The sequence below is a fragment of the Anser anser genome, assembly GCF_964211835.1.
Source record: "Anser anser genome assembly, chromosome: 16".
Lineage (NCBI taxonomy): Eukaryota > Metazoa > Chordata > Aves > Anseriformes > Anatidae > Anser > Anser anser.
Window position 1 is genome coordinate 16,571,243 of NC_139737.1, and position 25,928 is coordinate 16,597,170.

General features: G+C 49.8%; 2 long non-coding RNA genes across 2 annotated transcripts in view; both read left to right on the plus strand.

Annotated features, from left to right (window-relative positions):
* LOC310882625 overlaps window positions 1–6,147 on the plus strand; it is a 93,271-nt gene extending 87,124 nt beyond the window's left edge. Inside the window, exons 10-11 of the long non-coding RNA XR_014573058.1 lie at window positions 58–4,299; window positions 5,385–6,147. This is a non-coding gene — a long non-coding RNA (uncharacterized lncRNA). The remainder of the gene's footprint in view (window positions 1–57; window positions 4,300–5,384) is intronic.
* Window positions 1–25,928, plus strand: part of LOC310882731 — a 673,777-nt gene that overhangs the window by 191,270 nt on the left and 456,579 nt on the right. The window lies entirely within an intron of this gene.

Genomic DNA, 25,928 nt, shown 5'->3' on the forward strand with positions numbered 1-25,928 from the left:
AATGTTTCTCAGGCAGAATCCCATACATTTTGAGAAGTTTTTGTGGAAGAAGCAAAGGTAGGTAGCAGGCATGCAGCTACCTCCAAAGTAGAGGCAAAATTGTGAGGGACTTAATACGGAGGGGTCTTCAGCTGGTATTGACAAGCAGTTGTGTATTTGGAGCTAGCCCCAAAGTTTTGGAAAAGAAGATGAGCGAAGGGAAGTGAAGGTACCCAGGCAGGTACCTCCATCTCAAATTGGGCAAAGTTGTCAGGAAACCTAACCGGAAGCGATCTGAGGGCAGGATCCCAAAGTAAATCTGTATGTGGAGGTAGGCACAAGGTTTTGGCAAACCAGATCAGCCAGAGGCAAGAGAAGCCTCTTGGCATGCACCTCCCTCCAAATTTGGCCCAAGTTCTCTGGTACCTAGCCTGAAGGGTTCTGCGGAACGAATCCACAAGTCCCTCTCTCTCTGGAAGAGGCCAAAACATTTTACGAAGTATGCCTGGGAGGAGGAACGGGTAGCTACTGGGCATGTGCATAATTCCCAATTTGGCCAAACTTCAGGTAGCTACCCGAGACGGGTACGCTGCTTTTGTCCAGAACTGCTGCAGGGAGGCAAAACTTATTCAAAAGTACAATGTTGCGGAGGCAAAGGTAGCTAGCGGGCATGTACCAACCTCCAAATTAGCCCAAATTCTCTATTACCTAGCCCAGGGGAATCCGAGTTTAGGATCCCCCAAAAAAAAATCTCTGTTGGAGGAAGCCAAATTTTTGCAGAAGCATGCCAAGGTGAGAAGGCAAGGGTAGCTACCAGGCATACAGTTATGCATAAACGTGGCCAAACTTGTGGTGTCCGTACCCTGAAGGGCTTTGCAGCTGGTTCCCAGAGCTAAATGTGTCTCAGGCAGAATCCCATACATTTTGAGAAGCTTTTGTGGAGGAAGCAAAGGTAGCTAGCAGGCATGCAGCTACGTCCAAAGTAGGGCCAAAGTTGAGAGAGACGTAATGTGGAGGGGTCTTCAGCTGGTATTGAGAAGCAGTTGTGTATTTGGAGCTAGCCCAGAAGTTTTGGAAAACAAGATGAGGGAAGGGAAGTGAAGGTACCCAGGCAGGTACCTCCGTCCCAAATTGGGCAAAGTTGTCAGGTACCTCCCCTGAAGCGATCTGAGGGCAAGATCCCAAAGTAAATCTGTATGTGGAGGTAGCCACAAAGTTTTGGCAACCAAGATAAACGGGAGGCAAGAGAAGCCTCTTGGCATGCACCTCCGTCGAAAATTGGCCCAAGTTCTCAGGTACCTATCCTGAAGGGTTCTGCGGACCGAATCCACAAGTCCCTCTCTCTCTGGAAGAGGCCAAAACATTTCAGAAAGTATGCCTGGGAGGAGGAACGGGTAGCTACTGGGCATGCGCATAATTCCCAGTTTGGCCAAAATTCCGGTAGCTACCCCAGACGGGTACACTGCTTTTGTCCAGAACTGCTGCAGGTAGGCGAAACGTTTTCAAAAGTACAATCTGGCGGAGGCAAAGGTATGCTACGGGGCATGTACCAACCTCGAAATTAGCCCAAATTCTCTATTACCTAGCCCAGGGGAATCCGAGTTTTGGATCCCCAAAAAAAAAAATCTCTGTTGGAGGAAGCCAAATCTTTTTTCTAGAAGCATGCCAAGGTGAGAAGGCAAGGGTAGCTACCAGGCATACAGTTATGCATAAACTTGGCCAAACTTGTGGTGTCCCTACCATGAAGGCCTTTGCAGCTGGTACCCAGAGCTAAATGTATCTCAGGCCGAATCCCATACATTTTGAGAAGCTTTTGTGGAGGAAGCAAAGGTAGCTAGCAGGCATGTAGCTACGTCCAAAGTAGGGCCAAAGCTGAGAGAGACGTAACGTGGAGGGGTCTTCAGCTGGTATTGACAAGCAGTTGTGTATTCGGAGCTAGCCCAGAAGTTTTGGAAAACAAGATGAGGGAAGGGAAGTGAAGGTATCCAGGCAGGTACCTCCGTCGGAAATTGGGCAAAGTTGTCAGGTACCTAGCCTGAAGCGATCTGAGGGCAGGATCCCAAAGTAAATCTGTATGTGGAGGTAGCCACAAGGTTTTGCCAAACCAGATCAGCCAGAGGCAAGAGAAGCCTCTTGGTATGCACCTCTGTCGAAAATTGCCCCAAGTAATCAGGTACCTAGCCTGAAGATTTCTGTGGACCGAATCCACAAGTCCCTCTCTCTCTGGAAGAGGCCCAAAACATTTCAGAAAGTATGCCTGGGAGGAGGAACGGGTAGCTACTGGGCATGTGCATAATTCCCAATTTGGCCAAAATTCAGGTAGCTACCCCAGACAGGTACGCTGCTTTTGTCCAGAACTGCCCGGGGTAGGCAAAACCTTTTCAAAAGTACAATCTGGCGGAGCCAAAGTATTGTACCGGGCATGTATCAACGTCAAAAATGGCCAAAATTCTGTTACCTAGCCCAGAGGTATCCGAGTTTAGGATCCCCAAAGAAAAAATCTCTGTTGGAGGAAGCCAAATCTTTTTTCTAGAAGCATGCCGAGGTGAGAAGGCAAGGGTGGCTACCAGGCATACAGTTATGCATAAACTTGGCCAAACTTGTGGTGCCCCTGCCCTGAAGGGCTTTGCAGCTGGTCCCCAGAGCTAAAAGTGTCTCATGCAGAATCCCATACATTTTAAGAAACTTTTGTGGAGGAAGCGGTGGTTGCTAGCAGGCATGCAGCTACGTCCAAAGTAGGGCCAAAGTTGAGAGAGACGTAACGTGGAGGGGTCTTCAGCTGGTATTGACAAGCAGTTGTGTATTTGGAGCTAGCCCAGAAGTTTTGGAAAATAAGATGAGGGAAGGGAAGTGAAGGTACCCAGGCAGGTACCTCCATCGGAAATTGGGCAAAGTTGTCAGGTACCTAGCCTGAAGCGATCTGAGGGCAGGATCCCAAAGTAAATCTGCATGTGGAGGTAGCCACAAGGTTTTGGCAAACCAGATCAGGCAGAGGCAAGAGAAGCCTCTTGGCATGCACCTCCGTCGAAAATTGTCCCAAGTTCTCAGCTACATATCCTGAAGGGTTCTGCGGACCAAATCCACAAGTCCCTCTCTCTCTGGAAGAGGCCCAAAACATTTCAGAAAGTATACCTGGGAGGAGGAACGGGTAGCTACTGGGCATGCGCATAATTCCCAATTTGGCCAAAATTCAGGTAGCTACCCCAGACGGGTATGCTGCTTTTGTCCAGAACTGCTGTAGGTAGGCAAAACTTTTTCAAAAGTACAATCTGGCGGAGGCAAAGGTAGCTAGCAGGCATGTTCCAACCTCCAAAGTAGCCCAAATTCCCTGTTACCTAGCCCAGAGGAATCCGAGTTTAGGATCCCCAAAGAAAAAATCTCTGTTGGAGGAAGCCAAATCTTTTGCAGAAGCATGCAGAGGTGAGAAGGCAAGGGTAGCCACCAGGCATACACTTCCTTGTAAACTTGGCCAAACTTGTGGTGTCCCTACCCTGAAGGGCTTTCCAACTGGTACCCAGAGGTAAATCTCTCCCAGGAATAATCCCAAACATTTTGAGAAGCTTTTGTGGAGGAAGCAGAGGTAGCTAGCAGGCATGCAGCTACGTCCAAAGTAGGGCCAAAGTTGAGAGAGACGTAACGTGGAGGGGTCTTCAGCTGGTATTGACAAGCAGTTGTGTTTTGGAGCTAGCCCAGAAGTTTTGGAAAACAAGATGAGCAAAGGTTAGTGAAGTTACCCAGGCAGGTACCTCGATCCCAAATTGGGCAAAGTTGTCAGGTACCTAGCCTGAAGCGATCTGAGGGCAGGATCCCAAAGTAAATCTGTATGTGGAGGTAGCCACAAGGTTTTGGCAAACCAGATCTGCCAGCTGTGTGGCATCCAGGGCAGTATTGATAGCACAGGCAGTTTGTATGTGGTCTTGGAGACTAGCTACGTGTGTCTTTATGCTGTCTGGGAGGCTACAGATAAGGGGGAGTTAACCTTGCCAGATCAATCAGGGCTAGCCTTGGGGATCTCCGGAAGAGATCCTTCTCCTGCATTGCTTGTATGCATGCTGGTTTTTGAACAGATGCAGCCAAATGGGAGAACCCTGACGTCTTAATGACAAGGGATTGTCCTCTTTCCTGTGGGTCTATTCCACTGACCCGATAGGCAGCTAAAATGAATCTATGCCCCTAACCCACTAGGCAGTTAATATGTTTATTTAACGTATAAATGCTATCGCAGGTATTCCTCACCAAAGTGAAGGTGAAGGTGCAGAGCTTACCAAGGAGGTGTCCCTGTCTTGGTGGAGAAGGAGCACAGAACATCGCCTGCCTCTTGTAGGTTTTCAATTTTTCTTCTCCCCCCCAACCCCCCAGCTCTCCCTTTTTTCCTCACTCTAGGGTTTTGCTGTCATTAACTTTTTTACCACTACCTCCTAACACTTTTATATCCTAAGCTTATCTGTCCCACCCTGGGATGACAATGAGCATATTTTGGGCAAAAAGTTGAGTATTATAGTCTTCTATGTTTAGCATGTACTTCCTTAATCTCATTATCTCCTTAAGAGTTAACTTTAATGTTTATTTTATAAGGAATGAAGAAAAAGGTTTCACTTTGGGCACGGCAGACTTCAGGATTCTGTTCTGATGCGCAAAGAGGGTTTGTCACAGCCTGGGTATGCTGCTTTTGTTCAGAACTAAGGCATGTAGGCCCAACTTTTCCAGTGTGCTCCAGGCACCTGGCAGGACCCCCTGGGGCAGGACAGCCCAGCCGTGAGCTTGAGAGAGCTGGGCCATGGACGTCCTGGCTGTGGAGCTTCTCAGGGGCACAGGTATGGTGGAACCAAAAGAGAGTGTTCAGCTCCAGGGGAAAGAGAGAGAAGTCCACCCTGTGGCACTTGGGGACTCCTGGACTCGCACATCCAGCACCTCGCTCAGGACCAAGCATGGGGACCCAGCTCCTTGGGAAGCCAAGGACAGGGACCGTGACCACATGGCAGCCCTGTGCTGTCAGGGGCAGTGCATATTGTGACCCAGAGTGGTGCTAGGCAACCGCCATGTCCCACTGCAGGGCTGACAGGCACAGCCTCAGTCAGCCCCAAGGCAGAGCTGGCCCCAGCCCAGACGTGCGGCTCCCAACAGGGTCCTGGGGCACCAGTGCAGGTGGGCTCGAGCTGGATGGTCTTTAAGGTCCCTTCCAACCCCAGGCATTGTAGGATTCTATGAGGGAGGCAGTGCACAGGGAAAATGGGGTGGCGTGCTGATGTCTGAAAAAAGCAAAGAAACAACAAAACTAAGAGGAGGATTCAAACTATCAAAAGTGGTAGGATTGAAGGAAAGACCAAAGAAAGGAAAGGTCATAATGAAAAGAAACAACTAGACAAAACAAAATCAAACAAAAACTGTCTATTCCATTGTTGCAGGGTTGGGAACGTACACCGATGGACACAAACAAATTACAGCAACAGCCTTGGAGGAGTTTGAGGCAGCAACCCGAGGTTTCAGCAGCGTTCAGAGAATGCCAAAAGGAAAGGCTCAAAGAGATGCTAGGAAAGAGCCTTAAGGGTCAAACAGGACCAGACCTCAACAAATGGAGAAAAAAGTGGGGAAGCTCCGTGCAATTTGAGGTAATCCGTGAGAGCTACAGGACATGCAGACACAGGCAGGTAACAAATACCAGACAGGTAAGCTGCTTTTCCAGAACTAACGCAGGTAAGGCAAAATTTTCCCTAAGTACAATGTGGCGGAGGCAAAGTATGCTACCGGGCATGTACCAACGTCCAAAATAGCCAAAATTCTCTTACCTAACCCAGGGGAATCCGAGTTTAGGATCCCCAAAGAAAAAATCTCTGTTGGAGGAAGCCAAATCTTTTTTCTAGAAGCATGCCAAGGTGAGAAGGCAAGGGTAGCTACCTGGCATACAGTTATGCATAAACTTGGCCAAACTTGTGGTGTCCCTGCCCTGAAGGGCTTTGCAGCTGGTACCCAGAGCTAAATGTATCTCAGGCAGAATCCCATACATTTTGAGAGGCTTTTGTGGAGGAAGCGATCGTTGCTAGCAGGCATGCAGCTACGTCCAAAGTAGGGCCAAAGTTGAGAGAGACGTAACGTGGAGGGGTCTTCAGCTGGTATTGAGAAGCAGTTGTGTATTTGGAGCTAGCCCAGAAGTTTTGGAAAACAAGATGAGCAAAGGGAAGTGAAGGTACCCAGGCAGGTACCTCCGTCGGAAATTGGGCAAAGTTGTCAGTTACCTAGCCTGAAGCGATCTGAGGGCAGGATCCCAAAGTAAATCTGCATGTGGAGATAGCCACAAGGTTTTGGCAAACCAGATCAGCCAGAGGCAAGAGAAGCCTCTTGGCATGCACCTCCGTCGAAAATTGGCCCAAGTTCTCAGGTACCTAGCCTGAAGGGTTCTGCGGACCGAATCCACAAGTCCCTCTCTCTCTGGAAGAGGCCAAAACATTTCAGAAAGTATGCCTGGGTGGCGGAACGGGTAGCTACTGGGCATGCAGATAATTCCCAAGTTGGCCAAAATTCCGGTAGCTACCCCAGACGGGTACGCTGCTTTTGTCCAGAACTGCCGCAGGGAGGCAAAACTTTTTCAAAAGTACAATCTGGCGGAGGCAAAGTATTCTACCGGCCATGTACCAACCTCCAAAGTCGCCCAAATTCTCTGTTACCTAGCCCAGGGGAATCCGAGTTTAGGATCCCCAAAGAAAAAATCTCTCTTGTAGGAAGCCAAATCTTTTTTCTAGAAGCATGCCGAGGTGAGGAGGGAAGGGTAGCTACCAGGCATACAGTTATGCATAAACTTGGCCAAACTTGTGGTGTCCCTACCCTGAAGGTCTTTGCAGCTTGTACCCAGAGCTAAATGTATCTCAGGCAGAATCCCATACATTTTGAGAGGCTTTTGTGGAGGAAGCGATCGTTGCTAGCAGGCATGCAGCTACGTCCAAAGTAGGGCCAAAGTTGAGAGAGACGTAACGTGGAGGGGTCTTCAGCTGGTATTGACAAGCAGTTGTGTATTTGGAGCTAGCCCAAAAGTTTTGGAAAACAAGATGAGCGAAGGGAAGTGAAGGTACCCAGGGAGGTACCCCCGTCGGAAATTGGGAAAGTTGTCAGGTACCTAGCCTGAAGCGATCTGAGGGCAGGATCCCAAAGGAAATCTGTATGTGGAGGTAGCCACAAGGTTTTGGCAAACCAGATCAGCCAGAGGCAAGAGAAGCCTCTTGGCATGCCCCTCCGTCAAAAATTGGCCCAAGTTCTCGGGTACCTATCCTGAAGGGTTCTGCGGACCGAATCCACAAGTCCCTCTCTCTCTGGAAGAGGCCAAAACATTTCAGAAAGTATGCCTGGGAGGAGGAACGGGTAGCTACGGGGCATGCGCATAATTCCCAATTTGGCCAAAATTCCGGTAGCTACCCCAGACGGGTACGCTGCTTTTGTCCAGAACTAACGCAGGGAGGCGAAACGTTTTCCGAAGTACAATCTGGCGGAGGCAAAGTATGCTACGGGGCATGTACCAACCTCCAAATTAGCCCAAATTCTCTGTTACCTAGCCCAGAGGTATCCGAGTTTAGGATCCCCAAAGAAAAAATCTCTGTTGGAGGAAGCCAAATCTTTTTTCTAGAAGCATGCCAAGGTGAGAAGGCAAGGGTAGCTACCAGGCATACACTTCCCTGTAAACTTGACCGAACTTGTGGTGTCCCTACCCTGAAGGGCTTTGCAGCTGGTACCCAGAGCTAAATGTATCTCAGGCAGAATCCCATACATTTTGAGAAGCTTTTGTGGAGGAAGCAAAGGTAGCTAGCAGGCATGCAGCTACGTCCAAAGTAGGGCCAAAGTTGAGAGAGACGTAACGTGGAGGGGTCTTCAGCTGGTATTGACAAGCAGTTGTGTTTTGGAGCTAGCCCAGAAGTTTTGGAAAACAAGATGAGCGAAGGGAAGTGAAGGTACCCAGGCAGGTACCTCGGTCCCTAATTGGGCAAAGGTGTCAGGTACCTCCCCTGAAGCGATCTGAGGGCAGGATCCCAAAGTAAATCTGTATGTGGAGGTAGCCACAAGGTTTTGGCAAACCAGATCTGCCAGCTGTGTGGCATCCAGGGCAGCTGTGTGGCATCCATAGCACAGGCAGTTTGTATGTGGTCTTGGAGACTAGCTACGTGTGTCTTTATGCTGTCTGGGAGGCTACAGATAAGGGGGAGTTAACCTTGCCAGATCAATCAGGGCTAGCCTTGGGGATCTCCGGAAGAGATCCTTCTCCTGCATTGCTTGTATGCATGCTGGTTTTTGAACAGATGCAGCCAAATGGGAGAACCCTGAGGTCTTCATGACAAGGGATTGTCCTCTTTCCTGTGGGTCTATTCCACTGACCTGATAGGCAGCTAAAATGAATCTATGCCCCTAACCTCTAGGCAGTTAATATGTTTATTTAACGTATAAATGCTATCGCAGGTATTCCTCACCAAAGTGAAGGTGAAGGTGCAGAGCTTACCAAGGAGGTGTCCCTGTCTTGGTGGAGAAGGAGCACAGAACATCGCCTGCCTCTTGTAGGTTTTCAATTTTTCTTCTCCCCCCCAACCCCCCAGCTCTCCCTTTTTTCCTCACTCTAGGGTTTTGCTGTCATTAACTTTTTTACCACTACCTCCTAACACTTTTATATCCTAAGCTTATCTGTCCCACCCTGGGATGACAATGAGCATATTTTGGGCAAAATGTTGCGTATTATAGTCTTCTATGTTTAGCATGTACTTCCTTAATCTCATTATCTCCTTAAGAGTTAACTTTAATGTTTATTTTATAAGGAATGAAGAAAAAGGTTTCACTTTGGGCACGGCAGACTTCAAGATTCTGTTCTGATGCCCAGAGAGGGTTTGGCACAGCCTGGGTATGCTGCTTTTGTTCAGAACTAAGGCATGTAGGCCAAACTTTTCCAGTGTGCTCCAGGCACCTGGCAGGACCCCCTGGGGCAGGACAGCCCAGCCGTGAGCTTGAGAGAGCTGGGCCATGGACGTCGTGGGTGTGGAACTTCTCAGGGGCACAGGTATGGTGGAACCAAAAGAGAGTGTTCATCTCCAGGGGAAGAGAGAGAAGTCCACCCTGTGGCACTTGGGACTCCTGGACTCGCACATCCAGCACCTCGCTCAGGACCAAGCATGGGGACGCAGCTCCTTGGGAAGCCAAGGACAGGGACCGTGACCACATGGCAGCCCTGTGCTGTCAGGGGCAGTGCATATTGTGACCCAGAGTGGTGCTAGGCAACCGCCATGTCCCACTGCAGGGCTGACAGGCACAGCCTCAGTCAGCCCCAAGGCAGAGCTGGCCCCAGCCCAGACGTGCGGCTCCCAACAGGGTCCTGGGGCACCAGTGCAGGTGGGCTCGAGCTGGATGGTCTTTAAGGTCCCTTCCAACCCCAGGCATTGTAGGATTCTATGAGGGAGGCAGTGCACAGGGAAAATGGGGTGGGGTGCTGATGTCTGAAAAAAGCAAAGAAACAACAAAACTAAGAGGAGGATTCAAACTAACAAAAGTGGTAGGACTGAAGGAAAGACCAAAGAAAGAAAAGGTCATAATGAAAAGAAACAACCAGACAAAAGAAAATGAAACAAAGACTGTCTATTCCATTGCTGCAGGGTTGGGAACGTACACCGATGGACACAAAGGAATTAGAGCAACAGCCTTGGAGGAGTTTGAGGCAGCAAGCCGAGGTTTCAGCTGTGTTCGGAGAATGCCAAAAGGAAAGGCTCAAAGAGATGCTTGGAAAGAGCCTTAAGGGTCAAACAGGAGCAGACCTCAACAAATGGAGAAAAAAGTGGGGAACCTCCGTGCAATTTGAGGTAATCCGTGAGAGCTACAGGACATGCAGACACAGGCAGGTAACAAATACCAGACAGGTAAGCTGCTTTTCAAGAACTAACGCAGGTAAGGCAAAATTTTCCCTAAGTACAATGTGGTGGAGGCAAAGGTAGCTAGCGGGCATGTACCAACGTCCAAATTAGCCAGAATTCTCTGTTACCTAGCCTAGAGGGATCCGAGTTTAGGATCCTCAAAGAAAAAATCTCTGTTGGAGGAAGCCAAATCTTTTTTCTAGAAGCATGCCGAGGTGAGAAGGCAAGGGTAGCTAGCAGGCATACACCTCCCTGTAAACTTGGCCAAACTTGTGGTGTCCCTACCCTGAAGGGCTTTGCAGCTGGTTCCCAGAGCTAAAAGTGTCTCAGGCATAATCGCATACATTTTGAGAAACTTTTGTGGAGGAAGCGATGGTTGCTAGAGGGCATGCAGCTACGTCCAAAGTAGGGCCAAAGTTGAGAGAGACGTAACGTGGAGGGGTCTTCAGCTGGTATTGACAAGCAGTTGTGTATTTGGAGCTAGCCCAGAAGTTTTGGAAAACAAGATGAGCGAAGGGAAGTGAAGGTACCCAGGCAGGTACCTCCGTCGGAAATTGGGCAAAGTTGTCAGGTACCTAGCCTGAAGCGATCTGAGGGCAGGATCCCAAAGGAAATCTGTATGTGGAGGTAGCCACAAGGTTTTGGCAAAGCAGATCAGCCAGAGGCAAGAGAAGCCTCTTGGCATGCACCTCCGTCGAAAATCGGCCCAAGTTCTCAGGTACCTAGCCTGAAGGGTTCTGCGGACCGAATCCACAAGTCCCTCTCTCTCTGGAAGAGGCCAAAACATTTCAGAAAGTATGCCTGGGAGGAGGAACGGGTAGCTACTGGGCACGCACATAATTCCCAGTTTGGCCAAAATTCAGGTAGCTACCCCAGACGGGTACGCTGCTTTTGTCCAGAACTGCCGCAGGGAGGCAAAACTTTTTCAAAAGTACAATATGGCGGAGGCAAAGTATGCTAGCGGGCATGTACCAACCTCCAAATTAGCCCAAATTCTCTGTTACCTAGCCCAGAGGTATCCGAGTTTAGAATCCCCAAAGAAAAAATCTCTGTTGGAGGAAGCCAAATCTTGCCAGCAGGTCGAGGGAAGTGATTGTGCCCCTGTACTCGGCTCTGGTGAGGCCGCACCTCGAGTACTGTGTTCAGTTTTGGGCCCCTCGCTACAGGAAGGACATGGACGTGCTCGAGCGAGTCCAGAGAAGGGCGACCAAGCTTGTGAGGGGTCTGGAGAACAAGTCTTACGAGGAGCGGCTGAGGGAGCTGGGCTTGTTCAGCCTGGAGAAGAGGAGGCTCAGGGGCGACCTCATCGCTCTCTACAGTTACCTGAAAGGAGGCTGTAGAGAGGTGGGGGTTGGTCTATTCTCCCACGTGCCTAGTGACAGGACGAGGGGGAATGGGCTAAAGTTGCAACAGGGGAGTTTTAGGTTGGATGTTAGGAAGTACTTCTTTACCGAAAGGGTTATTAAGCATTGGAACGGGCTGCCCAGGGAGGTGGTGGAGTCACCATCCCTGGAGGTCTTTAAAAGACGTTTAGATGTAGAGCTTAGGGATATGGTTTAGTGGAGTACTTAGTGTTAGGTCGGAGGTTGGACTCGATGATCTTGAGGTCTCTTCCAACCTAGAGAAATCTGTGAATCTGTGAATCTGTGAATCTTTTTTCTAGAAGCATGCCAAGGTGAGAAGGCAAGGGTGGCTACCAGGCATACAGTTATGCATAAAGTTGGCCAAACTTGTGGTGTCCCTACCCTGAAGGGCTTTGCAGCTGGTACCCAGAGCTAAATGTGTCTCAGGCAGAATCCCATACATTTTGAGAAGCTTTTGTGGAGGAAGCAAAGGTAGCTAGCAGGCATGCAGCTACGTCCAAAGTAGGGCCAAAGTTGAGAGAGACGTAACGTGGAGGGGTCTTCAGCTGGTATTGACAAGCAGTTGTGTATTTGGAGCTAGCCCAGAAGTTTTGGAAAACAAGATGAGGGAAGGGAAGTGAAGGTACCCAGGCAGGTACCTCCATCGGAAATTGGGCAAAGTTGTCAGGTACCTAGCCTGAAGCGATCTGAGGGCAGGATCCCAAAGTAAATCTGTATGTGGAGGTAGCCACAAGGTTTTGGCAAACCAGATCAGGCAGAGGCAAGAGAAGCCTCTTGGCATGCACCTCCGTCGAAAATTGGCCCAAGTTCTCAGGTACCTATCCTGAGGGGTTCTGCGGACCAAATCCACAAGTCCCTCTCTCTCTGGAAGAGGCCCAAAACATTTCAGAAAGTATGCCTGGGAGGAGGAACGGGTAGCTACTGGGCATGCACATAATTCCCAATCTGGCCAAAATTCAGGTAGCTACCCCAGACGGATACGGTGCTTTTATCCAGAACTGCCGCAGGGAGGCAAAACTTTTTCAAAAGTACAATGTGGCGGAGGCAAAGGTATCTAGCGGGCATGTTAAAACTTCCAAAGTAGCCCAAATTCTCTGTTACCTAGCCCAGGGGAATCCGAGTTTAGGATCCCCAAAGAAAAAATTTCTGTTGGAGGAAGCCAAATCTTTTGCAGAAGCATGCCGAGGTGAGAAGGCAAGGGTAGATACCAGGAATACACTTCCCTGTAAACTTGACCGAACTTGTGGTGTCCCTACCCTGAAGGGCTTTGCAGCTGGTACCCAGAGGTAAATCTCTCCCAGGAATAATCCCAAACATTTTGAGAAGCTTTTGTTGAGGAAGCGATGGTTGCTAGCAGGCATGCAGCTACGTCCAAAGTAGGGCCAAATTTGAGAGAGACGTAATGTGGAGGGGTCTTCAGCTGGTATTGACAAGCAGTTGTGTATTTGGAGCTAGCCCAGAAGTTTTGGAAAACAAGATGAGGGAAGGGAAGTGAAGGTACCCAGGCAGGTACCTCCGTCGGAAATTGGGCAAAGTTGTCAGGTACCTAGCCTGAAGCGATCTGAGGGCAGGATCCCAAAGTAAATCTGTATGTGGAGGTAGGCACAAGGTTTTGGCAAACCAGATCAGCCAGAGGCAAGAGAAGCCTCTTGGCATGTACCTCCCTCCAAAATTGGCCCAAGTTCTCAGGTACCTAGCCTGAAGGGTTCTGCAGACCGAATCCACAAGTCCCTCTCTCTCTGGAAGAGGCCCAAAACATTTCAGAAAGTATGCCTGGGAGGAGGAACGGGTAGCTACTGGGCATGCACATAATTCCCAATCTGGCCAAAATTCAGGTAGCTACCCCGGACGGATACGGTGCTTTTATCAAGAACTGCCGCAGGGAGGCAAAACTTTTTCAAAAGTACAATGTGGCGGAGGGAAAGGTAGCTACCGGGCATGTACCAACGTCCAAAATAGCCAAAATTCTGTTACCTAGCCCAGGAGAATCCTAGTTTAGGATCCCCAAAGAAAAAATCTCTCTTGGAGGAAGCCAAATCTTTTGCAGAAGCATGCCGAGGTGAGAAGGCAAGGGTAGCTACCAGGCATACAGTTATGCATAAACTTGGCCAAACTTGTGGTGTCCCTACCCTGAAGGGCTTTGCAGCTGGTACCCAGAGCTAAATGTGTCTCAGGCAGAATCCCATACATTTTGAGAAACTTTTGTGGAGGACGCAGAGGTAACTAGGAGGCATGCAGCTACGTCCAAAGTAGGGCCAAAGTTGAGAGAGACGTAACGTGGAGGGGTCTTCAGCTGGTATTGACAAGCAGTTGTGTATTTGGAGCTAGCCCAGAAGATTTGGAAAACAAGATGAGCGAAGGGAAGTGAAGATACCGAGGCAGGTACCTCCGTTCCAAATTGGGCAAAGTTGTCAGGTACCTAGCCTGAAGCGATCTGAGGGCAGGATCCCAAAGTAAATCTGTATGTGGAGGTAGCCACAAGGGTTTGGCAAACCAGATCAGCCAGAGGCAAGAGAAGCCTCTTGGCATGCACCTCCGTCCCAAACTGGGCAAAGTTCTCAGGTACCTAGCCTGAAGGGTTCTGCGGACCGAATCCACAAGTCCCTCTCTCTCTGGAAGAGGCCAAAACATTTCAGAAAGTATACCTGGGAGGAGGAACGGGTAGCTACTGGGCATGCACATAATTCCCAATTTGGCCAAAATTCCGGTAGCTACCCCAGACGGGTATGCTGCTTTTGTCCAGAACTGCCGTAGGGAGGCAAAACTTTTTCAAAAGTACAATCTGGCGGAGGCAAAAGTAGCTAGCGGGCCTGTACCAACCTCCAAAGTAGCCCAAATTCTCTGTTACCTAGCCCAGGGGAATCCGAGTTTAGGATCCCCAAAGAAAAAATTTCTGTTGGAGGAAGCCAAATCTTTTGCAGAAGCATGCAGAGGTGAGAAGGCAAGGTGTTGTGGTTTAACCCGGTTGGCAGCTAAACACCACACAGCCGTTCGCTCACCCTCCCCCCTCCCTCTATGGGATGGGGGAGAGAAACGGGATAGTGAAGCCGGTGAGTTGAGATAAAGACAGTTTATTAAGACAGGAATATAATAATAACAATAATAATAATAATAGTGATAATGATAATAGTATTAAAAATAATAATGTTTAAGAAAACAAGTGATGCACAATGGAATTTCTCACCACCCGCTGACCGATGCCCAGCCTATTCCCGAGCAGCCGGCCCCCCCACCCCGGCCAGCCACCCCTATATATTGTTTAGCTTGACGTCAGATGGTATGGAATACCCCTTTGGCCAGTTTGGGTCAGCTGTCCTGGGTCTGTCCCCTCCCAGCTCCTGCTGCACCCCCAGCCTGCTCGCTGTCAGGACAGAGCGAGAAGCCGAAAAGTCCTTGGCCTGGTGTAAACACTGCTCTGCAACAATTAAAACATCAGCATGTTATCAGCATTCTTCTCACCCTAATCCAAAACATAGCACCCTACCAGCTACTATGAGGGAAAATTAACTCTGTCCTAACTGGAACCAGGAGGGAAGGGTAGCTACCAGGCATACAGTTATGTATAAACTTGGCCAAACTTGTGGTGTCCGTACCCTGAAGGGCTTTGCAGCTGGTACCCAGAGCTAAATGTGTCTCAGGCAGAATCCCATACATTTTGAGAAACTTTTGTTGAGGAAGCAGAGGTAGCTAGCAGGCATGCAGCGATGTCCAAAGTAGGGCCAAAGTTGAGAGAGACGTAACGTGGAGGGGTCTTCAGCTGGTATTGAGAAGCAGTTGTGTATTTGGAGCTAGCCCAGAAGTTTTGGAAAACAAGATGAGCGAAGGGAAGTGAAGGTACCCAGGCAGGTACCTCCGTCGGAAATTGGGCAAAGTTGTCAGGTACCTAGCCTGAAGCAATCTGAGGGCAGGATCCCAAAGTAAATCTGTATGTGGAGGTAGCCACAGGGTTTTGGCAAACCAGATCAGCCAGGGGCAAGAGAAGCCTCCTGGCATGCACCTCCGTCGAAAATTGGCCCAAGTTCTCAGGTACCTAGCCTGAAGGGTTCTGCGGACCGAATCCACAAGTCCCTCTCTCTCTGGAAAAGACCAAAACATTTCAGAAAGTATGCCTGGGAGGAGGAACGGGTAGCTACTGGGCATGCACATAATTCCCAATTTGGCCAAAATTCCGGTTGCTACCCCAGACAGGTACGCTGCTTTTGTCCAGAACTGCTGCAGGTAGGCGAAAATTTTTCAAAAGTACAATGTGGAGGAGGCAAAGGTAGCTAGTGGGCATGTAAAAACCTCCAAAGTAGCCCAAATTCTCTGTTACCTAGACCACGGGAATCCGAGTTTAGGATCCCCAAAGAAAAAAATCTCTGTTGGAGGAAGCCAAATCTTTTTTCTAGAAGCATGCCAAGGTGAGAAGGCAAGGGTAGCTACCAGGCATACACTTCTGCAGAAAGTTGGCCAAACTTGTGGTGTCCCTACCCTGAAGGGCTTTGCAGCTGGTACCCAGAGCTAAATGTTTCTCAAGCAGAATCCCATACAGATTCACAGATTCACAGATTTCTCTAGGTTGGAAGAGACCTCAAGATCATCGAGTCCAACCTCCGGCCCAACACTAAGTACTCCACTAAACCATATCCCTAAGCTCTACATCTAAACGTCTTTTAAAGACCTCCAGGGATGGTGACTCCACCACCTCCCTGGGCAGCCCGTTCCAATGCTTAATAACCCTTTCGGTAAAGAAGTACTTCCTAACATCCAACCTAAAACTCCCCTGTCGCAACTTTAGCCCATTCCCCCTCGTCCTGTCACTAGGCACGTGGGAGAATAGACCAACCCCCACCTCTCTACAGCCTCCTTTCAGGTAACTGTAGAGAGCGATGAGGTCGCCCCTGAGCCTCCTCTTCTCCAGGCTGAACAAGCCCAGCTCCCTCAGCCGCTCCTCGTAAGACTTGTTCTCCAGACCCCTCACAAGCTTGGTCGCCCTTCTCTGGACTCGCTCGAGCACGTCCATGTCCTTCCTGTAGCGAGGGGCCCAAAACTGAACACAGTACTCGAGGTGCGGCCTCACCAGAGCCGAGTACAGGGGCACAATCACTTCCCTCGACCTGCTGGCCACACTGCTTCTTATACAGGCCAGGATGCCGTTGGCCTTCTTGGCCACCTGAGCACACTGCTGGCTCATATTCAGCTGACTATCCACCAATACTCCCAGGTCCTTCTCGGCCAGGCAGCTTTCCAGCTACTCATCTCCCAGCCTGTAGCTCTGCTTGGGGTTGTTGCAGCCCAGGTGCAGGACCCGGCACTTGGCCTTGTTAAACTTCATGCAGTTGACCCCAGCCCATCGCTCCAGCCTATCCAGATCCTCCTGCAGAGCCTTCCTGCCCTCGAGCAGATCGACACACACACTTAGCTTGGTGTCATCTGCAAATTTACTGAGGGTGCACTGGACGCCCTCATCCAGATCATCAATAAAGATATTAAAGAGGACCGGCCCCAGTACCGAGCCCTGGGGGACTCCACTAGCGACCGGCCTCCAACTGGATTTGACTCCATTCACCACAACTCTCTGGGCCCGGCCATCCAGCCAGTTTCTAACCCAGCGAAGCGTACGCCAGTCCAAGCCCCGAGCAGCCAGTTTCTTGAGGAGAATGTTGTGGGGAACGGTGTCAAAAGCCTTACTGAGGTCAAGGTAGACCACGTCCACAGCCTTTCCCTCATCCACCAAGCGCGTCACTTGGTCATAGAAGGAGATCAGGTTCGTCAAGCAGGACCTGCCTTTCATAAACCCATGCTGACTGGGCCTGATCGCCTGGTTGCCCTGCAAGTGCCGCGTGATGACCCTCAAGATAATCTGCTCCATGAGCTTCCCCGGCACTGAGGTCAAACTGACAGGCCTATAGTTTCCCGGGTCTGCCCTCCGGCCCTTCTTATAGATGGGCGTCACATTGGCTAGCCGCCAGTCAACCGGGACCTCCCCCGATAGCCAGGACTGCCGATAAATGATGGAAAGCGGCTCGGCCAGCTCCTCCGCCAGTTCTCTCAGTACCCTTGGGTGGATCCCATCCGGCCCCATCGACTTGCGCACATCCAAGCTCCGTAGCAGGTCGCCAACCATTTCCTCATGGATAGCGAAGGCCACATCCTGCTCCCCATCCCCTTCCACCAGCTCAGGGCACTGGGTGTCCGGAGAACAACCGGTATTGCCGCTAAAGACTGAGGCAAAGGCGGCATTAAGCACCTCAGCCTTTTCCTCATCCTTAGTAACTAGGTTTCCCCTCGCATCCAGTAAAGGATGGAGATTCTCCCTAGTCCTCCGTTTCGCGTTGATGTATTTATAAAAGGATTTTTTGTTGTCTTTAACGGCAGTAGCCAGATTGAGCTCCAGATGAGCTTTGGCCTTTCTAATTTTCTCCCTGCACAGCCTCGCTACATCCTTGTAGTCCTCCTCAGTGGCCCGCCCTTTTTTCCAAAGATTATAAACCCTCTTTTTTCTGCTAAGCTCCAGCCGCAACTCTCTGTTGAGCCAGGCCGGTCTTCTTCCACGCCGGCTCATCTTTGGGCACGTGGGGACGGACCGCTCCTGTGCCATCACGATTTCCTTCTTGAGGAGCGCCCAGCCTTCCTGGACTCCTCTGCCCTTCAGAACCGCCTCCCAAGGGACTCGGCCAACCAGCGTCCTGAGCAGCTCAAAGTCAGCCCTCCGGAAGTCCAAGACGGCAGTTTTACTGGTCCCCTTCCTGGCCTCGCCAAGAATAGAGAACTCTAGCATTTCGTGGTCACTCTGCCCCAGACAGCTTCCGACCACAATCTTGACCACATACATCTTGAGAATCTTTTGTGGAGGAAGCGAAGGTAGCTAACAGGCATGCAGCTATGTCCAAAGTAGGGCCAAAGTTGAGAGAGACGTAACGTGGAGGGGTCTTCAGCTGGTATTGACAAGCAGTTGTGTTTTGGAGCTAGCCCAGAAGTTTTGGAAAACAAGATGAGCGAAGGGAAGTGAAGGTACCCAGGCAGGTACCTCGGTCCCTAATTGGGCAAAGTTTTCAGGTACCTCCCCTGAAGCGATCTGAGGAGAGTATCCCAAAGTAAATCTGTATGTGGAGGTAGCCACAAGGTTTTAGCAAAAAAGATCTGCCAGCTGTGTGGCATCCAGGGCAGTATTGATAGCACAGGCAGTTTATATGTGGTCTTGGAGACTAGCTACGTGTGTCTTTATGCTGTCTGGGAGGCTACAGATAAGGGGGAGTTAACCTTGCCAGATCAATCAGGGCTAGCCTTGGGGATCTTCGTGAGATCCTTCTCCTGCATCGCTTGTATGCAGGCTCGTTTTTGAACAGATGCAGCCAAATGGGAGAACCCTGAGGTCTTCATGACAAGGGATTGTCCTCTTTCCTGTGGGTCTATTCCACTGACCCGATAGGCAGCTAAAATGAATCTATGCCCCTAACCCACTAGGCAGTTAATATGTTTATTTAACGTATAAATGCTATCGCAGGTATTCCTCACCAAAGTGAAGGTGAAGGTGCAGAGCTTACCAAGGAGGTGTCCCTGTCTTGGTGGAGAAGGAGCACAGAACATCGCCTGCCTCTTGTAGGTTTTCAATTTTTCTTCTCCCCCCCAACCCCCAGCTCTCCCTTTTTTCCTCACTCTAGGGTTTTGCTGTCATTAACTTTTTTACCACTACCTCCTAACACTTTTATATCCTAAGCTTATCTGTCCCACCCTGGGATGACAATGAGCATATTTTGGGCAAAAAGTTGCGTATTATAGTCTTCTGTTTAGCATGTACTTCCTTAATCTCATTATCTCCTTAAGAGTTAACTTTAATGTTTATTTTATAAGGAATGAAGAAAAAGGTTTCACTTTGGGCACCGCAGACTTCAAGATTCTGTTCTGATGCCCAGAGAGGGTTTGTCACAGCCTGGGTATGCTGCTTTTGTTCAGAACTAAGGCATGTAGGCCCAACTTTTCCAGTGTGCTCCAGGCACCTGGCAGGACCCCCTGGGGCAGGACAGCCCAGCCGTGAGCTTGAGGGAGCTGGGCCATGGACGTCGTGGCTGTGGAGCTTCTCAGGGGCACAGGTATGGTGGAACCAAAAGAGAGTGTTCATCTCCAGGGGAAAGAGTGAGAAGTCCGCACTGTGGCACTTGGGGGCTCATGGACTCGCACATGCACCACCTCGCTCAGGACCAAGCATGGGGACCCAGCTCCTTGGGAAGCCAAGGACAGGGACCGTGACCACATGGCAGCCCTGTGCTGTCAGGGGCAGTGCATATTGTGACCCAGAGTGGTGCTAGGCAACCGCCATGTCCCACTGCAGGGCTGACAGGCACAGCCTCAGTCAGCCCCAAGGCAGAGCTGGCCCCAGCCCAGACGTGCGGCTCCCAACAGGGTCCTGGGGCACCAGTGCAGGTGGGCTCGAGCTGGATGGTCTTCAAGGTCTCTTCCAACCCCAGCCATTGTAGGATTCTGTGAGGGAGGCAGTGCACAAGGAAAATGGGGTGGGGTGCTGATGTCTGAAGAAAGCAAAGAAACAACAAAACTAAGAGGAGGATTCAAACTAACAAAAGTGGTAGGACTGAAGGAAAGACCAAAGAAAGAAAAGGTCATAATGAAAAGAAACAACCAGACAAAACAAAATCAAACAAAAACTGTCTATTCCATTGTTGCAGGGTTGGGAACGTACACCGATGGACACAAAGGAATTAGAGCAACAGCCTTGGAGGAGTTTGAGGCAGCAAGCCGAGGTTTCAGCTGTGTTCGGAGAATGCCAAAAGGAAAGGTTCAAAGAGATGCTAGGAAAGAGCCTTAAGGGTCAAACAGGACCAGACCTCAACAAATGGAGAAAAAAGTGGGGAACCTCCGTACAATTTGAGGTAATCCGTGAGAGCTACAGGACATGCAGACACAGGTAGGTAACAAATACCAGACAGGTAAGCTGCTTTTCCAGAACTAACGCAGGTAAGGCAAAATTTTCCCTAAGTACAATGTGGTGGAGGCAAAGGTAGCTAGCGGGCATGTACCAACGTCCAAATTAGCCAGAATTCTCTGTTACCTAGCCTTTTAGGATCCTCAAAGAAAAAATCTCTCTTGGAGGAAGCCAAATCTTTTTTCTAGAAGCATGCCGAGGTGAGGAGGGAAGGGTAGCTACCAGACATACAGTTATGCATAAACTTGGCCAAACTTGTGGTGTCCCTACCCTGAAGGGCTTTGCAGCTGGTACCCAGAGCTAAATGTGTGTCAGGCAGAATCCCATACATTTTGAGAAACTTTTGTGGAGGAAGCGATGGTTGCTAGCAGGCATGCAGCTACGTCCAAAGTAGGGCCAAAGTTGAGAGAGACGTAACGTGGAGGGGTCTTCAGCTGGTATTGACAAGCACTTGTTTATTTGGAGCTAGCCCAGAAGTTTTGGAGAACAAGATGAGGGAAGGGAAGTGAAGGTACCCAGGCAGGTACCTCCGTCGGAAATTGGGCAAAGTTGTCAGGTACCTAGCCTGAAGCGATCTGAGGGCAGGATCCCAAAGTAAATCTGTATGTGGAGGTAGCCACAAGGTTTTGGCAAAGCAGATCAGCCAGAGGCAAGAGAAGCCTCTTGGCATGCACCTCCGTCGAAAATTGGCCCAAGTTCTCAGGTACCTAGCCTGAAGGGTTCTGCGGACCGAATCCACAAGTCCCTCTCTCTCTGGAAGAGGCTCAAAACATTTCAGAAAGTATGCCTGGGAGGAGGAATGGGTAGCTACTGGGCATGCGTATAATTCCCAATTTGGCCAAACTTCAGGTAGCTACCCCAGACGGGTACGGTGCTTTTATCCAGAACTGCCGCAGGGAGGCGAAACTTTTTCAAAAGTACAATGTGGCGGAGGCAAAGGTAGCTAGCGGGCATGTAAAAACCTCCAAACTATCCCAAATTCTCTGTTACCTAGCCCAGGGGAATCCGAGTTTAGGATCCCCAAAGAAAAAATCTCTGTTGGAGGAAGCCAAATCTTTTGCAGAAGCATGCCGAGTTGAGAAGGCAAGGGTAGCTACCAGGCATACAGTTATGCATAAACTTGGCCAAACTTGTGGTGTCCCTACCCTGAAGGGCTTTGCAGCTGGTACCCAGAGCTAAATCTCTCCCAGGAATAATCCCAAACATTTTGAGAAGCTTTTGTGGAGGAAGCGATGGTTGCTAGCAGGCATGCAGCTACGTCCAAAGTAGGGCCAAAGTTGAGAGAGACGTAACGTGGAGGGGTCTTCAGCTGGTATTGAGAAGCAGTTGTGTATTTCGAGCTAGCCCAGAAGTTTTGGAAAAAAAGATGAGGGAAGAGAAGTGAAGGTACCCAGGCAGGTACCTTCGTCCCAAATTGGGCAAAGTTGTCAGGTACCTAGCCTGAAGCGATCTGAGGGCAGGATCCCAAAGTAAACCTGTATGTGGAGGTAGCCACAAGGTTTTGGCAAAGCAGATCAGCCAGAGGCAAGAGAAGCCTCTTGGCATGCACCTCCGTCGAAAATTGGCCCAAGTTCTCAGGTACCTAGCCTGAAGGGTTCTGCGGACCGAATCCACAAGTCCCTCTCTCTCTGGAAGAGGCCAAAAACATTTCAGAAAGTATGCCTGGGAGGAGGAACGGGTAGCTACTGGGCATGCGCATAATTCCCAATTTGGCCGAAATTCAGGTAGCTACCCTAGACGGGTACGCTGCTTTTATCAAGAACTGCCGCAGGGAGGCGAAACTTTTTCAAAAGTACAATCTGGCGGAGGCAAAGTATGCTACCGGGCATGTAAAAACCTCCAAACTATCCCAAATTCTCTGTTACCTAGCTCAGAGGTATCCGAGTTTAGGATCCCCAAAGAAGAAATCTCTGTTGGAGGAAGCCAAATCTTTTGCAGAAGCATGCCGAGGTGAGAAGGCAAGGGTAGCTACCAGGCATACAGTTATGCATAAAGTTGGCCAAACTTGTGGTGTCCCTACCCTGAAGGGCGTTGCAGCTGGTACCCGGAGGTAAATCTCTCCCAGGAATAATCCCAAACATTTTGAGAAGCTTTTGTGGAGGAAGCGATGGTTGCTAGCAGGCATGCAGCTACGTCCAAAGTAGGGCCAAAGTTGAGAGAGACGTAACGTGGAGGGGTCTTCAGCTGGTATTGACAAGCAGTTGTGTATTTGGAGCTAGCCCAGAAGTTTTGGAAAACAAGATGAGCGAAGGGAAGTGAAGGTACCCAGCCAGGTACCTCCGTCGGAAATTGGGCAAAGTTGTCAGGTACCTACGCTGAAGCGATCTGAGGGCAGGATCCCAAAGTAAATCTGTATGTGGAGGTAGCCACAAAGTTTTGGCAACCAAGATAAGCGGGAGGCAAGAGAAGCCTTTTCGCATGCATCTCCATCGAAAATTGGCCCAAGTTCTCGGGTACCTACCCTGAAGGGTTCTGCGGACCGAATCCACAAGTCCCTCTCTCTCTGGAAGAGGCCAAAACATTTCAGAAAGTATGCCTGGGAGGAGGAACGGGTAGCTGCTGGGCATGCACATAATTCCCAATTTGTCCAAACTTCAGGTAGCTACCCCAGGTGGGTATGCTGCTTTTGTCCAGAACTTCTGCAGGGAGGCAAAACTTTTTCAAAAGTACAATCTGGCGGAGGCAAAGTATGCTACCGGGCATGTACCAACGTCCAAAATAGCCAAAATTCTGTTACCTAGCCCAGGGGAATCTGAGTTTAGGATCCCCAAAGAAAAAATCTCTGTTGGAGGAAGCCAAATCTTTTTTCTAGAAGCATGCCAAGGTGAGAAGACAAGGGTAGCTACCAGGCATACAGTTATGCATAAACTTGGCCAAACTTGTGGTGTCCCTACCCTGAAGGGCTTTGCAGCTGGTACCCAGAGCTAAATGTGTGTCAGGCAGAATCCCATACATTTTGAGAAACTCTCGTGGAGGAAGGAGAGGTAGCTAGCAGGCATGCAGCTACGTCCAAAGTAGGGCCAAAGTTGAGAGAGACGTAACGTGGAGGGGTCTTCAGCTGGTATTGACAAGCAGTTGTGTATTCGGAGCTAGCCCAGAAGTTTTGGAAAACAAGATGAGCGAAGGGAAGTGAAGGTACCCAGGCAGGTACCTCCGTCGGAAACTGGGTAAAGTTGTCAGGTACCTCCCCTGAAGCGATCTGAGGGCAGGATCCCAAAGGAAATCTGTATGTGGAGGTAGCCACAAGGGTTTGGCAAACCAGATCAGCCAGAGGCAAGAGAAGCCTCTTGGCATGCACCTCCGTCGAAAATTGGCCCAAGTTCTCAGGTACCTAGCCTGAAGGGTTCTGCGGACCGAATCCACAAGTCCCTCTCTCTCTGGAAGAGGCCAAAAACATTTCAGAAAGTATGCCTGGGAGGAGGAACGGGTAGCTACTGGGCATGCAGATAATTCCCAAGTTGGCCAAAATTCCGGTTGCTACCCCAGACGGGTACGCTGCTTTTATCAAGAACTGCCGCAGGGAGGCGAAACTTTTTCAAAAGTACAATCTGGCAGAGGCAAAGTATGCTACCGGGCATGTACCAACGTCCAAAATAGCCCAAATTCTGTTACCTAGCCCAGGGGAATCCGAGTTTAGGATCCCCAAAGAAAAAATTTCTGTTGGAGGAAGCCAAATCTTTTGCAGAAGCATGCCGAGGTGAGAAGGCAAGGGTAGCTACCAGGCATAGAGTTATGCATAAACTTGGCCAAACTTGTGATGTCCCTACCCTGAAGGGTTTTGCAGCTGGTAAATCTCTCCCAGGAATAATCCGAAACATTTTGAGAAGCTTTTGTGGAGGAAGCGATGGTTGCTAGCAGGCATGCAGCTACGTCCAAAGTAGGGCCAAAGTTGAGAGAGACGTAACGTGGAGGGGTCTTCAGCTGGTATTGAGAAGCATTTGTGTATTTGCAGCTAGCCCAAAAGTTTTGGAAAACAAGATGAGGGAAGGGAAGTGAAGGTACCCAGGCAGGTACCTCCATCGGAAATTGGGCAAAGTTGTCAGGTACCTAGCCTGAAGCGATCTGAGGGCAGGATCCCAAAGTAAATCTGCATGTGGAGATAGCCACAAGGTTTTGGCAAACCAGATCAGCCAGAGGCAAGAGAAGCCTCTTGGCATGCACCTCCGTCGAAAATTGGCCCAAGTTCTTGGGTACCTAGCCTGAAGGGTTCTGCGGACCGAATCCACAAGTCCCTCTCTCTCTGGAAGAGGCCAAAACATTTCAGAAAGTATGCCTGGGAGGAGGAACGGGTAGCTGCTGGGCATGCACATAATTCCCAATTTGTCCAAACTTCAGGTAGCTACCCCAGGTGGGTATGCTGCTTTTGTCCAGAACTTCTGCAGGGAGGCGAAACTTTTTCAAAAGTACAATCTGGCGGAGGCAAAGTATGCTACCGGGCATGTACCAATGTCCAAAATAGCCAAAATTCTGTTACCTAGCCCAGGGGAATCCGAGTTTAGGATCCCCAAAGAAAAAATCTCTGTTGGAGGAAGCCAAATCTTTTTTCTAGAAGCATGCCAAGGTGAGAAGACAAGGGTAGCTACCAGGCATACAGTTATGCATAAACTTGGCCAAACTTGTGGTGTCCGTACCCTGAAGGGCTTTGCAGCTGGTACCCAGAGCTAAATGTGTGTCAGGCAGAATCCCATACATTTTGAGAAACTCTCGTGGAGGAAGGAGAGGTAGCTAGCAGGCATGCAGCTACGTCCAAAGTAGGGCCAAAGTTGAGAGAGACGTAACGTGGAGGGGTCTTCAGCTGGTATTGACAAGCAGTTGTGTATTCGGAGCTAGCCCAGAAGTTTTGGAAAACAAGATGAGCGAAGGGAAGTGAAGGTACCCAGGCAGGTACCTCCGTCGGAAATTGGGCAAAGTTGTCAGGTACCTAGCCTGAAGCGATCTGAGGGCAGGATCCCAAAGGAAATCTGTATGTGGAGGTAGCCACAAGGGTTTGGCAAACCAGATCAGCCAGAGGCAAGAGAAGCCTCTTGGCATGCACCTCCGTCGAAAATTGGCCCAAGTTCTTGGGTACCAATCCTGAAGGGTTCTGCGGACCGAATCCACAAGTCCCTCTCTCTCTGGAAGAGGCCAAAACATTTCAGAAAGTATGCCTGGGAGGAGGAACGGGTAGCTACTGGGCATGCAGATAATTCCCAAGTTGGCCAAAATTCCGGTTGCTACCCCAGACGGGTACGCTGCTTTTATCAAGAACTGCCGCAGGGAGGCGAAACTTTTTCAAAAGTACAATCTGGCGGAGGCAAAGTATGCTACCGGGCATGTACCAACGTCCAAAATAGCCCAAATTCTGTTACCTAGCCCAGGGGAATCCGAGTTTAGGATCCCCAAAGAAAAAATTTCTGTTGGAGGAAGCCAAATCTTTTTTCTAGAAGCATGCCAAGGTGAGAAGACAAGGTTAGCTACCAGGCATACAGTTATGCATAAAGTTGGCCAAACTTGTGGTGTCCCTACCCTGAAGGTCTTTGCAGCTGGTAAATCTCTCCCAGGAATAATCCCAAACATTTTGAGAAGCTTTTGTGGAGGAAGCGATGGTTGCTAGCAGGCATGCAGCTACGTCCAAAGTAGGGCCAAAGTTGAGAGAGACGTAACGTGGAGGGGTCTTCAGCTGGTTATGACAAGCATTTGTGTATTTGGAGCTAGCCCCAAAGTTTTGGAAAACAAGATGAGCGAAGGGAAGTGAAGGTACCCAGGCAGGTACCTCCGTCGGAAATTGGGCAAAGTTGTCAGGTACCTAGCCTGAAG